Here is a 15,445-nt window from a genome sequence, read left to right on the forward strand (position 1 = left end):
AACCCAATTCATTCTGGAATGATCCACTGCGTCTTCAAGAACTCTGAAGTGCGAAGAGTTATACATGGTTCAGTTTTTTGTTTAATATGATTTAGTTCTTTCAAGTTCCAAGTATTTCTGCCTTCCAAGTTCCTTCAAGGTTTCAAGTGTGTGACTAAAGAAATATATACTGGAATACTGGTAAGTAGATAGTTCACATTTTTTGAAAGCGATGTTTATTTTTTCGATTTGTGGTTTTCCTTTGGCAGATACTAATGAAAAAAATTGAACACCGCATGCATACAACTTATTATTCATTAATTCTGTATCGAAATATTGCCTATTGGATTCCTACTTATTTAATTTTTTTTCAGGAATAAAAACCACCGATACGAATTCTTTATGGAAAAACGATATGTGTTTACAACCTATGTATTCAGGGAGGCCCTCAATTTAATCTATGAAGATGTTCCGAAGGATGCATTTCAACATTCATCCGGATTCTGGAAGTAAGTCAAGCACGACAAAAGCAAGTTTTATAGAAAACAAATTCATAAATTTGTCAATTCCAGAAGATTGTGTCTTTTTTGTTGAAAAAAGACTAGGTATACTTTGTTTTTGAATTTTAATTTCATACTCTTATGATATGAACCGCTAAATAAGCGCATACTTATATCAATATTTTCAGAAGCTGATATTTCACAGTTGAATGCTTCACAATTATGTTGATTTTTTTTATATTTTGAAAAAAATGTTTAATCATTTTAGATGATATTTGTGGTTGTTGTTTTTGTTTGATGTAATGTTTCATATTGTTTTTTATATTGAAGATTATATTAATTTCATGTTGTGGTTGTTTTTTAACTGATATAATGTTTCATATCTGTTGTTTTCCATATTGATGACTATATTTTATGTTGTAGTTGTTATTTTTAATTAATTTAATGTTTTTTTCCATATTGATGTATATTTTAGGCAGTGATTGTGCCAAATTTAGTTCTGTACAACTACTTTGATCAATAACAAAATAAAGACAATTATCCAGTAATTTTCATGGTTATTTCACGAAGTAATTTTAAAAGGGTGTGGGGTATTTCTACAATGAATTCCGGAATTTTAACAAATACTTGAAATTTACAATTAAATTCTGTGAATCTGCTCTGTTTATTCACAACATTATAGTATTTTACGGTCTAATTGATGCTAAATTTCACGACTTATTTTCGCGAGAACAAGAGGTGATTCCACAATGAATCCTGTAATTTTCCAAAATTTTTTAATTTTACAATTTATTTCTGTGAAAATCCTTTGCGAATTCACAGAACAAATGTAAATTTACAGTTGATACCATAAAATTACATTGTGATTTCACAATGAGTATTCACAGGTTTAGTTTCTAGAAAAATCTTTAGAAAAAATTTCATGTGAAATCACAACCAACTTGTGATTTATATTTTCTGTGATTTTACAAGGTTTTCGTTTCAAAATATTTCTTGTGAAATACCAGTGATTATCGTTGGTCACAAATAACCCAAGATTTTCACTGTAATTTCACTATTTCGTTCTCTCAGTGTAGTAGCATAGGTGTCCTCAGTAGTCGTCTTATCCTAGGTAAATCTATTCAAGGGTTTCATCGATGTGATCGAGTATGTGTAGGTGTGATTTAAAGAAAGGTAAAGCAGAAATCTCCAACTGGTTCTGAGACATCTAGACTAGATTTGGTTTATTGGGTTGGGAATGGTACTATAAGACTGATGCTGCTCTGACTCGCTAAGGAAGGATCTCAAGTTTTGTCCACCTTCCATTGCGTTCCTTAACTATTGTGTTGGGAACTTCATTAACTTGGACCTTTTCTAACAAGTGCATTTGATGTTTCGTTGCCTCTGTTTATACTATGTTCATATACCCAATGAATTGCAATATTTTCTACTTTCCTATCTGATAGAAAGCAGACCAGCACTCAAGTTCCACTGCCAGTTGGATCTAATCTATCCTTCAGGATCTCTGTTGAACTTTCAGTCTAGTTCCTTTCAAGAAAGTACATATGCGCTCTTATTGGCGTATAGTTCAATCAGCTTCTTTCGAGAACTGGCATTGTCAGGGTGGTATGGTTGTAAACATACTGGAAAGCTTGCACATATGTTTGAAATTTCACTCCAGTTAACTTGTACCTAATGTCATAAGCATGTTGGGCTCTATCTTTTTCAGCATATATTGTTATGCTTGACATCTCATTTGTGTTGTCAACATGAAAATGAATGGTTTCAGTTTTCAGTAAATTTCAGCCTATAATATACCAATCTAGCCTCGACATCGAGAATACCCTTCTGCTATCTACACCCCCACGCATCCCCCAACTATTCAGCCTCCCCAAACTGTGATAGATGACGATCGTAACACACCACAAATCGCAATCAGGCAAAATTAGATTCGAACCGCGGGACAAACTCAGTTCAGGACGATCAATATTGGCAGTCGGAATTATCAGGAATTTGTCAAGTAGATACGTCGTAATGCATCTGCCATATCTTATACGAACGCCATGTTATTGTAGCTTTTGGTAGGGAACGGCATTTAGATTGAATAATGAACATGAGATGTCACCTGACGATATGCGAAGACGGGCGTGATGATGAAACCCTATCGAAGATCAAGGGTTTCTCGTCCATATCACAAAGAAGAAGAATGTTATCAACGCCATTTAGGAGTGCTTCGAGGAAGCGATACCCAGGAAATGTACTCGAGACCAAAAAAGCCTGACAAAATTGAGATCAAAGATTATAGAGTAGAAAGATAGGAAACGAAGCGACTAAAGTGATGTGAGCGCCATCTGTGTTTCAAATGTGTTTTTAAGGCCCTAAGACTGGTTGAAATTTTGATTCGGGGGACATATGAAATTTTGCGAGATGTCAGAGTCATATGGCCATTTTGATCAAACAGGTTTTGAATGTTTTGATTCTCGTATCCATAGTCAACCTCGTATCGCCTTTTGCTTCTCAAGCCCGTTCTAGTTGCTGATTATTGAAATTTTTGTCTAATTTCTTGGCGAAAACCTCAGAATATCGCGAAGAACTGTGGATAAAATAAAACGAATTTTACTAAGGAAAATGGGAATGTAAGTATTAAAACTGGTAACATGTGACTCGGTCATTCATTGATTTTTATTTTCAGTGCTACGAAGTGGATAAAATTTTCAGGGCGTAAAGGCCTGCAAACACTACTGACTACACCATGTGCAATGAACATTTTACTGCAAGTCGATTGAGAACTGATCATCCACGTGAATTGTTGTATGCAGGAAGCATCCCTTACATGAAGGGCCTATTTAGGGGAAATTATTACTTTTATACGTCCTTTCAAAGATTCTCAATTGCCTTCAATATATTCAGAAATGCAAAAGTTTTATGGATTTCGATTTGGGAATCGGGTGACTGTCAAATTGTCGTTTGGAAAGTCAAAGTTTTATGAAACCTTCTGTGAGTTTTTTGTTCATTCGTCGATCAATTTGCATATTGTACCATAAAGAGACCATACCATGAAGAAATCATAAAAAAGCATGAAGAAATTATACTGACGGGCTCAAATACAGGTCTTGTATACTTATGTAAGGATTTTTTCAATTGTGGTTCTGAAAATTTTGTGAATAATATGTAAGTAACAGAAATGTGTATCCTATGACGGTAAATTAAATATAAGTTTATATCAATTTCTGATATAAATTGTACAAATTCAACTCAGTTCATTAATTCCAAACGTTTTCATAGAAAAAACACCTTTGACGTACCCATAGCAGATAACCATGTACTCTTGTATCCTAGTCAAAGCTCTTTTCGTCCATAATTTCAAATTTTTGTAATTTTTTTATAGATTGCAAATAAAAATTCATCACATCCAACAGCATATTTCATTGATACCAATCGATTCCAAACAATGTTCAGATGAAAACTAACATCCTGGTCACAAAACAAAACCATCCTTTTGTTTTGTCGCTCAGGATATTTGTTTTCTGATCGAAACAAAGTCGATATTGAAATTCAATTCAAGGAATAGAACTCGAATTTCGCGCCCCTCAATTATAAAACAGAAAACTGTTATTAAACAGTTTTTCTGTATTGATAATACTTTGTCAGCGCCATCTCATTGTCAAATGTGTTTTCACTGGCCAAAATGTAGTCGGTTTTTAGTACTAGCGATATGAGGGCGTTTCCTATTTTTCTACTCTATAATCTTTGCTTTGAATGAGATTTTCGACCTCTACGATCTTCGATCACAGAATAAACTCCTTGTCTATGACTCCCAACTGACGTTTCTTGTAAGTCAACGTCAATTCGATGAAAGTGAGGTTAGCACCGATCACAGACAGGGCTGGGTAGTATTGACGTGACTCATAGAGTGAAGAGTAGTCCTTTTGGCCTCGGTGATTATAAAATTCATTTCCTTATGGTTTTTTTTTAACGCAATTCAGCCCGTAAAGGTGTATGTACCGATTGGTGGATCTCCTAACCTACAAGTTGTTATTTTAAAGCTGAAGCTGTAACCACTTGATGAACTCAAGAGAATCTTTCAATTTTAATTCAATTCCTCTGTCCTTCCACAATTATTCGTCATAACTTCTATCCCATCAACTCCAGCATATCTGTCGAGAGTCAGTCCCCAATTTCCGGTCCTCTAATTGTTAGCGTCCTAGGCGAGCTCCAAAAACTCCATTTCAATCCTCTCTATCTTTCGACCAGCAAACATTTCGATCAAGGGAAACTCCCGACAGGGTCCTCCATACTCCCAAAACCTGGGTTCGTTCAGCAAAGTTCCGAGTCTTCGTTTTCTATTTAACCATGCCCGAATTATAACGGTAATGAAGTTGGAGGACTATTACTTCTTCGCGGTCCCTACAAAGCAATAAATCTACCGACAACCGCTGGCTTAATCAGTAAAGCGATGGATAACGTCATTGAGGATGAGTTGGAAATTTGTTCGTTTTCTAGGGGAGAAGTCGGTTGAGATCTTGGTGAGGGTTGAAGGATATTCTTCTATTGCTAGTTATTCCTTTCTGTCATTATTGGAGAGTGTATATCGGTAAAAAATCGACATAATTTTCACACAAGCAAGCACAAAACTACAATGAGCTTTCAAGGCTCCCCAAAAAAGTCCTAGCTACGGATCTCTATCTTCTACTGATGCTTAAAATACTATCATGGGTTTCCTTCATTCAGAAAGCTCGAGATACAAAAGAAAACACCTATCAGAATCCACAAGAAACGATTACATTGTGCCTAACTGAATTACTGCTAAATAATTCCTTCACTTTTTAAAGACACAGACAAAATGAGAAAAACCCCTATTTTTTATCCTAGATCTCATCTCCTGGTTGAGCCTGCTGGTAACTGATGCTTCTATTAACTCCTGAGGGATATGGAAAACTTCATTATATTCAACCTTAAGTCGTCAGTCATGATCCTCTGAACATCAAACGATTATATCTGGTGAAAACTGTATCAAGAGAAACATGTGTAATGAGATGCCTTACAGGACATAAACATGATTCTTGAGCCCTGAAAAATTCCCCTAAATTATCTCAAAACTTGGAGTGAAGTGAGTCTTTGATCGGTTTGGTAGATACACATTAAGGATGAAGATTTAATAATATTTTCTAAGAATTCATTAAAGTTTTCAAGGGTATACAAAACAACGAATATGAGTTCACAAGTTTGAAAACATAATTTAGCAGAATTACGAATAGATGCTGGAGTTTATCTTAGAGTTGGTACTTTTTCTTTCGAAAATTCTTTTTAGGGGCAGTCTTCATAAAGCGAAGTTTGGCTAGTTCAAAGAGGAAATAATTTAGGCGTAAAACATGTCCTCTATATACCCTCAACTTCTCACATCCCAGGGATAATTCTCCCTCAACCTTCTCGTGATTAGAATGAGATGTCAACAAACTTCCTAATTGAACAAATTCGATCAAATCTTCGGGAGAAAATGAAATATTGTGATGACGTAAAATTCCCACCATTCTTAGCGAATCTCTTGCGAAAGTTCTGGAATGGCTACGTCAATTTTGATTGCTGGAAAACTGGCTGATCCAATTCAGTTTACGAAGTACCTCATTAATTGACACTAATCGAATTTCATCCTCTGCGCAATCGTAATTTTTGCAGTCAAATTCGTTTTGTAAGTATTTCGTGCGAAAGGAACAAAAATGATGTTTCTTCTTCAATAGGCAATTCAGGATTCAAAATTAGATTCTTAGATGCTACAAGAGTAGACAGACACAGGGTGTAGGATGAACAGTTTAAAAAAAAATGGTCAAAAAACAGTGTGGGTGATGTTAAGATAACTTTTATACTTATTGGAGAATCTTGCTTCGATTCGATGGACCTAACCTGAAATTTTCAGGATACCAAATTGAAAACCCAACAAAAGCTGTATGCATAACATACAGAGGCATCTGGAATATCTACAAATTTCCAGGAAATTCCAATATTCGAAAAGCAACCTACCTCGTTTAAACCCACGCTTCCATTTTAGCTTATTCCATAGAAATTGACATTGAGCCTTGTATGGGTATCTGAGGATATGATTCGAATTCTGCGAATATTACTATGGCTATGTTTTTCTTACTATCTGGCATAACCTCATTGCCTTCGTTCGACAAGTTTAAGGGCAGCTCGGATTTGGAGCATCGATTTTTGCAGCTTGGATTTCCTTTGAGAATGTTATCAGAATGTTTCAGCTTGCAAAACATCTGCTTATCGTAGTTTTTGATATATCTTCTGAGAATGCATCTAGGTACCTTAATTCAATGTTTAAAGGTTCTTTGTATCATTTTACCTTCTGTTTTAAGATATATATTTAGGCCAATGTACTCTGCTCAGTTAGTTATGTAAGAATATGAAATTCTTCTTCTCTATTGTAATGAATGCAATGAGACAACAAAGTCAAGGCACATGCTGAAAGGTTTTATCCTCATTCGAATGAAAACTGCTCAAAACTGAACCCACTTTCGTTAGGTGACTTGAAGATGCTGTATTGTGACAGCGAAACATGTACCTTCATAAAACAATCACTTGTCTTTTCTATTTAGGTATTATACAATCCAGATTATACAGAAAATTTCATTGGTAATTCTCAACCCATCAAATAATATCAAATTTCACCCCATCAGATAACATCCCTAAATGCGACATATAATCTTGTCTCCTAGTGACATATTTCCATCAACTCGAGAAATTTTAATTGCGTAATCATTCTCTTGATTACACTTGATGAAATTTCGTCGCTCTTTAAATTGAATCATTCCTAATTTGTCCGTTTGTTCATTAGGTTATAACTGTGTAGATACAAGAATTAGGACGGTTAGGTTGGTGTGGATAAGGGTTGAAGACGATTAGAGACACATTCCACAATTATCGTGAACTTGTATAAATTCGAAGATTAGCTGAATAAGATTCTGCGCAGGCTTATGTATAGAAAAGGCATCAAAAGATTATTCTCTGCGCCTCGCTATGCAGTTATTGAAAACAAAATGGCGGCTCCAACATGGCGGACAACTTTTAATATTCTGGTTTGATTTTTGATTTAATAGCGAATTCCATTAGCAGAACTGTTGCCAACTGAGTGCTTATTTTGATGTCACAACAATCTAAAAATCTGCAAATACGAGGATATATTGAAAAATTTTTAGTCTACTATAGAACCAAACAAAATTTGGCTATTACAGCGAACCTGCAACGTCTCTAGACCTTTCAAAACAAATTTTTCTTCTTGCTCTGCAAACCAGGCCTCCACAGCTTTTATTACCTCCCCGTTGGAAGAAAATTTACGATCTTTTAAACCTTTTTTCAGTTGAAAAAAGAGATTATAGTCGGGTGGAGCTAAATCTGGTGAATAAAATGGGTATTCTAGTAATTCAAACCCTAAATCGCGTATTTTTGCATGGCAACATGAGATTTGTGTGCAGGGGCGTTGTCCTGCAAAAACAAAACACCTTTGGATAGCATTCCGGGTCTTTTCTCTTTAATTTTTTTTCTTTAGTGTGATCAGTAATGTCGAATAGTTATCTCCGGTTATTGTTCTACCCATATCCAAAAAATCAATCATGATTACTCCATTACAATCCCAAAAAACTGAAGCAAGAAATTTTCCAGCAGATTTTTGGACACGAAACTTCTTAGGTCGTGGAGAACCAGAAACCAGAGTGTCGCCATTCCAACGATTGTTGCTTTGTTTCTGGAATCTGGATCGTAGAAATGTACCCAAGTCTCATTCATAGTTACAATTCGGTTTAAGAAGTCTACATCGTTTGCAAATCGAGCACAGATCGAACGCGATGCTTCTACCCTTGCACGCTTTTGGTCAACATTCAAACATTTGGGGATCCATTTTGCAGCAATTTTTCTCATGTCCAAATTGACGTAAACTATATGATGAACGCGTTCGTATGAAATATTCAGTGCTTCAGATATCCGTTTTAGCCCAATTCGACGGTTTGATAATATCATGTCATGATGAACTGCAACGATATTTTCGGGGACTGACACAGAAACTGGCCTTCCCGATCGGTCATCATCTTTAATGTAAAATTTATCTCTTTTGAAGCTTGCAGCCCAATTTTTCACGGTCGCATACGAAGGACATTGATCACCAAGGGTATTAAGCATATCTTCATAAATCTGCTTACCTCTTAACCCTTTTAAATACAGGTAATTGATGATGGCTCGATACTCCAATTTTTCGATTTTCACAATTTCGGAGGACCTCTTCTTTCTTTTAATTCATTGCGTAGCTCTGGTTTACTTTTTTGACCTTAAACTTCACACTGACACTTCTAATGAGTTATTGTTCGTTGCTGTGGTAACGCAATGTTTTTTTATGCATGGAACTGGTCTAGGCTAACTAGATATCAATACATCCTCGTAAAGCTAGTATTCCATAAATATTTTGCAGGCTCAATTATGCCAGCTTTTTGAAGCAGTCTAGAAAAAACACCCTCTGAACGACGCATAACCACTGATTGATAACAACTTATCCAGAACGAATTTTTCTAGGCGTCAACAAGAACAAATCGAACGCTTTGAACGTAGCTGGTCGTAAAAAATGTCCATCGATTGGGATAAAAGACGTCTTGATTAAACTAACCCGGTGTCTGAGGGGGCAATCAATCCTGCTGGACGAGATTGTAGTGGGATGAGTTAACAGGGCTTAAGGGATTTGTCCACCGACGTTTGTGAATGTCCTTCTGAAATGTAAATTAGCACCTTTGAACGGCGAAACAAGATTGGAGGGCTGTACCTGTTTGAGGAAGCGGATGGATTGAGGTCTGAAAAGAAAAAACCATTGGCTTCAGATGCATTTCAAAGGAAGAAGGGGATTTTGATGAAGACTGTTTTTTTGTGGGTAAATGTAATGATTCGTTAGACTGTTTTAGGTTTATCGCCTCCAATATGGTACTTCTGAAAATGAATGGGTTAAAAAAACTGTTGAGTTGAACGACTGAAAATTGAAACAAATTCTAACCTAACGATGGAGAATTTGTAATCACATCGAAGTTCACTGAGTGGAGGAAGTTCTGGGTAACAGTAAATAAAACACTGCACACATTGATTTGTATTTTGATTTTATTGTTCCTTATTACAGCACATAGGATGACGGCTTATGCATAATTCATAGGCTCCCACGATGAAGCAATGCAGGTTTCTCAACATTCGTGAAAGACAATGGTGATGTCACTATGTCAAAGACCTTTCCTGAAAATATGGAGCCCATAATGTCTCATCCAACGGCAGAGTAAAGCCTGTGAACAATTCTAAATTCAGAAACTTCATATGGTGAAGCCAAGTTTGAAGAACATTAAGCTTCATCCCACCTATAGCACAATTTTTCCGTCACTCAGTGATTCTTCTTTTCAGTGGTTCGCTATCGGAATCGAAAACCAAATTTATTTGTTTCTCAATTGTAAATTCAGTTTCCAAAAACACAATATTAATCAAGAAAGTTTATTTTATCAAGTCACTAACTTGTGAAACTGACAGTTAACTTGCAAAATTTTTACAAGTTAGTAGTATTATTTACATTAGAAAATTTTGTTTTATCGTCATATATGTTGAAAATCATGGTACAATTGTTATTTCCAGTAACACAGATTTTTGATGATGAAAGAGTTGATACTGATGATGATGAACCATCTGTTGACTCAGAAACTGCTGAACTCGAGGACTGCCAAATAATTTGCTAGACATTTCGATTTTTTTGTTGACCGAATCATCGACATAACTCATCGCAATTTCGGTGCTCTTCCACCCTCCTGCACGCTTTATTGCTAAAATATCTCCACCCGAATCAGCAACCATAGTGGCTCCAGTTCTGCGAAAAGAGTGGCCGGTGTATAACTCTGGGTCTTTTAAACCTAAATATTTCGCTATTTGCTTTGGGACACCACCAATAGTGTGCTGGTCAGCATTAATGGAAATGCACTTTCCATGTCGGTATGTCAAAAAAAATCTTAGGCTTTCTGTTCCAGGAGGCCGAAGATTTACATATTTTCTGTATAACGTGCAGGGCTTGAAGCTGCAGCCATCATCGGTTATGGTGAATCTTCTTGTTGTTAAATTTTTTGTTTGCCGCAATGTCACAATAACGTATTTTCCCATATCTTCTACATCATTCATGTTTAAGGAGAGAATTTCGTCACATAGACAACATCCAAAAATCTCAAATATTGTTACAATTTTCGCCAGCAACCACTGGTCATCAGGAGCATGTAGAAGAAATTGTTCAGTCTCTTCTTTACTTAATACCTTGGCCTTTTTTTGGCGTATAACGCTCATTTTTTCGTTTCAGAAACGCTATTACCTTTTGAAATCTGCAAATGACAACTAAACGTCATATTGTTCAATAAATTTTTCAAGGAAAACAAACCTGCGAACAGGGGCATTTTCTTTCATTTCCAAGCAGCTTTTCAGCATAGACCATTTTTCTTATAAAGTATTAGGGCTGAATCTAGCTGATAGTTGATTCAAGTAGACCAACAAAACATCCTCAGTTACCCCAATTACACTATTTTTGTTTTGCCACTTTTTGAAGTCGTCGTATTCTCGCTCGTAACTTGAAGCTGATTTTGCAGGTAATAAACTTGAAGCTACACTGCTGGCTGCCTCAATAATTTCGTTTGGTACATTCATTTTCGCCTTCGCCAAAACAAATGTAAAGAAAAATAAACAGACATGTTCATGGCAACGCTTCCATAGCTTACGACATTTGCGACAAATTATTGAAAGTTTTTTGGAATTTATCTAACCTTTTTACAAATGAGAAACAAATAAAATATAAAACAATACACGCAAGGTAAAGGGTTTTACTGGCTCAAGGAGGTAACTTTATATCCTCCATTCGCCAGTAAAAACCCTCTTACCTTGCTAGTAATGTTATATACTATTTACATACCCCTAATCACAAAACAATTTCGTAATGACGGTTATGAGAGATTCCATGCTGTCACCAACCCCTTCCAACTTATATAGGCAGAAATGCAACCGCTTTAGTTCGCCCTTCAGTCGGTGCGATTACTTTGGGGCGCTAGAGTCGAGTCGTGTTACTATAGAAATCAAAAATAATATCTTTGATAGAAATCCTACATAGATTTTCAATCTATGAAATACTGTTCTGATGACAGATTTATTTTGGCGAAGTTTTTCCAAGAAATGTTCTTATTTTTCAATAATTTGTTTGACTAGTGGGAATCATATACGTTCTTCTAGTTCCGTTTCTTGCTTTACTGGTAAGTGATTGGTTTTTTGATAATTATGTTTGTGTAATCATGAATCTAGGAATTTGTCTGCTCACCGATGGCTTGAGAAAGTATAAGTTCTTCAAAGAAAAATTGTATTTTAACACGTTTAAAGTTGACTCGGTTTGAGGCCAGCGGTTCGATGAGACCGCTGTCTCCAAAATCACTCCAACTCAATTGTGGCTATTCTTTAAACCTCATAATAGGCCGCTTGGCCACAAGGAGTGCTTTTTGGGTTGTCGAAAAAGTTGGAAAATATGATTCTATATCATATTCGTTCAAAAAATAATACCATTGAGTTTGAATACGACCGAGTTGAATACCCAAAGTTCATACAAAACCAAGCGTTATTCTTATGAAGATCCTATTAATTTGAGATGGAGTACAATTTTGCAACTGAGTACCTACTTATTTATGGATATATTTTCAGTATTTGAAAACTCAACATTCCTTCAACAAATTTTTCTCGAAAATGGTTTACCAGAAGAAACAGAGTGTTTACCGAAGAGAAGACCTCGAATATCCAGTCAACAGGAGCAATTACAAGAATACCTATATTTCATTTCTGGTTTAATGTAATAGTTATGTCGTTATATTCCTAACCAATATCATTTTCTGCAGAACAACTTCTGAGAGATATGGTTTAAGGGTCAATAAAAATTCCGCTCCTTCCTAAACTGCTCTTATTTTATTTTCCAATAATTTGTACTTGAATACTCTTACAATCACGATTCATTTTTCAATCAACAAATTTGTCATCAATTTATCGGTACCTAATGTAGTATCTTTAGTTTTGTTGCAAATGAATGAAATAGTTTCATTTGTGAATTACAAGTAAGACGACGCAAAGTTTACTGGAGTTCAAAATTTCAAATCGAATGAATAGGTTTTGGCCTGCCACCTACGACCGATGCCGCAGAGAAGTAGTTCCGATTTCCGTCGGTGCGATTTTGGAGCAGCGCTGTTGTAGTGCCAAGAAATCATAGATTACAAACAGTGTCAATAAATTTAGTACGGGAGTCGGACTTCTTCTCGTTTGGTATTTCTATGCTGTCACATAATTATCTGTGGTCCCAACAGATTCCCCAGGGACCATAAATAACCCCTAATCGACTCTATATTTCCCAGATGTTTTTCGAGTACATTCTCGATACGGAAGTCCTTCTTAATTATTATACAGACCGACCTAGGGTTCTTTTCGCCTTGGGCAATGACTTCGACACGTGCCAAGCCATCTGCGTGGTGTTTCTATCCAGGTCGGAAACGACAGCTGTTGCTTTTGAAGGTAGAAATAAGGTGGGGAATAATAAGAATGGGGCAAGACTGCCGCTCAAATTTTCTTGAAGGGAATTCCGAGAAATGAGCGCGGTATTCTTCTATTCAGGGTATCAAAAAGAAATGTTAGGTAGATCTTGGGGAATGTGTGTACCTCTTGCATAAAGTCGTGAGAATTTGTAGCCTGCGGCAATTGTCACTATGTCGGTACAGAAAAGAATATACGGACTTTCTCGCTTTTCGTTTCAGAATCGTCAGGTTTCGCGTTATTATGTTGCCATTAAATTCGTACTTCTTTCGATTTAAGTTGCAATTTTTATGAATTATCGATTAACTGTCACTTTTTTATTTCTATGCATCTTCGATGAATCAACTTACGTTGAGTATACAACTTTAATTTATCTTTTTAACGATTACTCCACATCCATTTAAGTTCCATTTGAATTAGACCCGTTTGCACCAAACGCACTTAGTGTTAAGTGTCCCTTAAAATGAACCCTTAACTTACATTACGTTGCACCAACTGTTAAGTGACATTCAAATGGCTGAAGCTAGCCTTAAATTTAAGCGCTCCTGTAATGACCACTTAGGTATTTAAGGGCGGGATTCTAACCTAAAATAATTTGTTGGACTGGCAGAACTTCCCACCTTTGGTGGATTTTGAAAATTTAATGAATTCATTACTGAATACCAAGCCTTCTCTTTTGCCTTTATTGTAATGCCATCAGTTATTTTTAATTTTCAATTTGGTGTCACAAATCATACTATAGTGAGCAACAAACGCTTATCTTCTGTTGTGAAGTTGAGTGCCCTTCGTAAATTACCAACACTTGCTTGGCAATCATTCACCCTATTCGTACTAACAAGGGCAATAAGGACATTTTCTTCACGTTCCTCTTCAACATTAATAAAACAAATTCACACAAGACCTTACAAAGAAAGTGTTGTACTTATATAAACTTAAGTACCTTTTATTTGACAATCATTATCATTATCAATATTAATGCTAATTCAACAACAAAAAGTCATTACTCTTTGATAATATTATAATAATATCCTTGACACTGACTGACAGGAGTTTTTATATCTAGTGATATTTCAGTTTTTTATTTTGGTCCAACTTCATTCTAGTCTAATAAAGCCTTTTCATTGGTTGGGCGGTTGCCGATGATCGTTGTCATTTCATGAACCTAACTTTATTGTCCTGTCAGTCAGTGTCAAGTAAACTATTATATTATTATCAAAGAGTGACAACTTTTTGTTGCTGAATTAGCATTATGATTGATAGTGAAATGGATTGTCAAATAAATGGTACTTGACGTTATTAGAAAAACCACAGCAGTTCTGCAGCCAGTTTATGAGTTCAACAAATTATTTTAGGTTAGAATCCCGCCCTTAAATACCTAAGTGGTCCTTACAGGAGCGCTTAAATTTAAGGCTAGCTTTAGCCATTCAAATGTCACTTTACAGTTGGTGCAACGTAATTTAAGTTAAGGGTTCATTTTAAGGGACACTTTACACTAAGTGCGTTTGGTGCAAACGGGTCTTAATCCTTTACCTATGATCATTCAAACTACTGGTCATTTGAACTACAAGTCCTTTCGACTATTGATCATTTCAATTACAAATCATTGGAACTACCGACTGTACCATAGAAAACTAATTGACCTTGGCAAGAAGTTCACCAATCTTATACATTCAATAAAAGTTTCTGAGATAACTTCTTGAACTAGAGCACTGTCAATTTCATGAACGCATTTCTCATCTAAAGTACCCGATCTCCACGCTCTGATGGCAAGAACAATTACCACGAATACTAACTTATCTTCTCGGAAACTCTCGAATTCCGGGCGTACGCCAATGAATTCCCGGAAAGTCAACAATAATCGTGCCTCGTAATGCTTGAATAAGAACTCCGGTTCCGAAGGAGCAGCTGCCAAATGTCTGTCTGCCTTTACACCTGCCCCCAAACCCCAAAACGCAACGTTGCGTTGGTATAAGCCAGCTGAAAGACCTTCGTGGACCTCTTGCAAGGTTCTAGGTGTTCTAGATCTCGAGAAACACTAAAATTTCAGGCTGCCCTTCCAGTAGGTGAAGTGGCATATCATGAATTTGTTAGATGTTTGTTATTGCTCGAAATTTGAAAGAAAACTGGGAATTCATCAACTGTTTCTGCTTGTTGGAATCGAAGATAGTTCATAGAATAAGGAGAGCATATTGTCTATTCATTTTAATAATAACTTTTCCAAGGAACACATGTATTGATATACATAAGGCGATTTCGAATGATATTGGTTCTTGGCTGGTTCATAGGTTGGTTCGTCATATTTGGACCAACCACATTCGAATGACAAATTGATGACGTCATTAATCGTCTGGTTCGTAGTTGGTTAACCAAAACTTGAACCG

The sequence above is a fragment of the Coccinella septempunctata genome, chromosome 7, assembly GCF_907165205.1.
Source record: "Coccinella septempunctata chromosome 7, icCocSept1.1, whole genome shotgun sequence".
Taxonomy (NCBI): Eukaryota; Metazoa; Arthropoda; class Insecta; order Coleoptera; family Coccinellidae; genus Coccinella; species Coccinella septempunctata.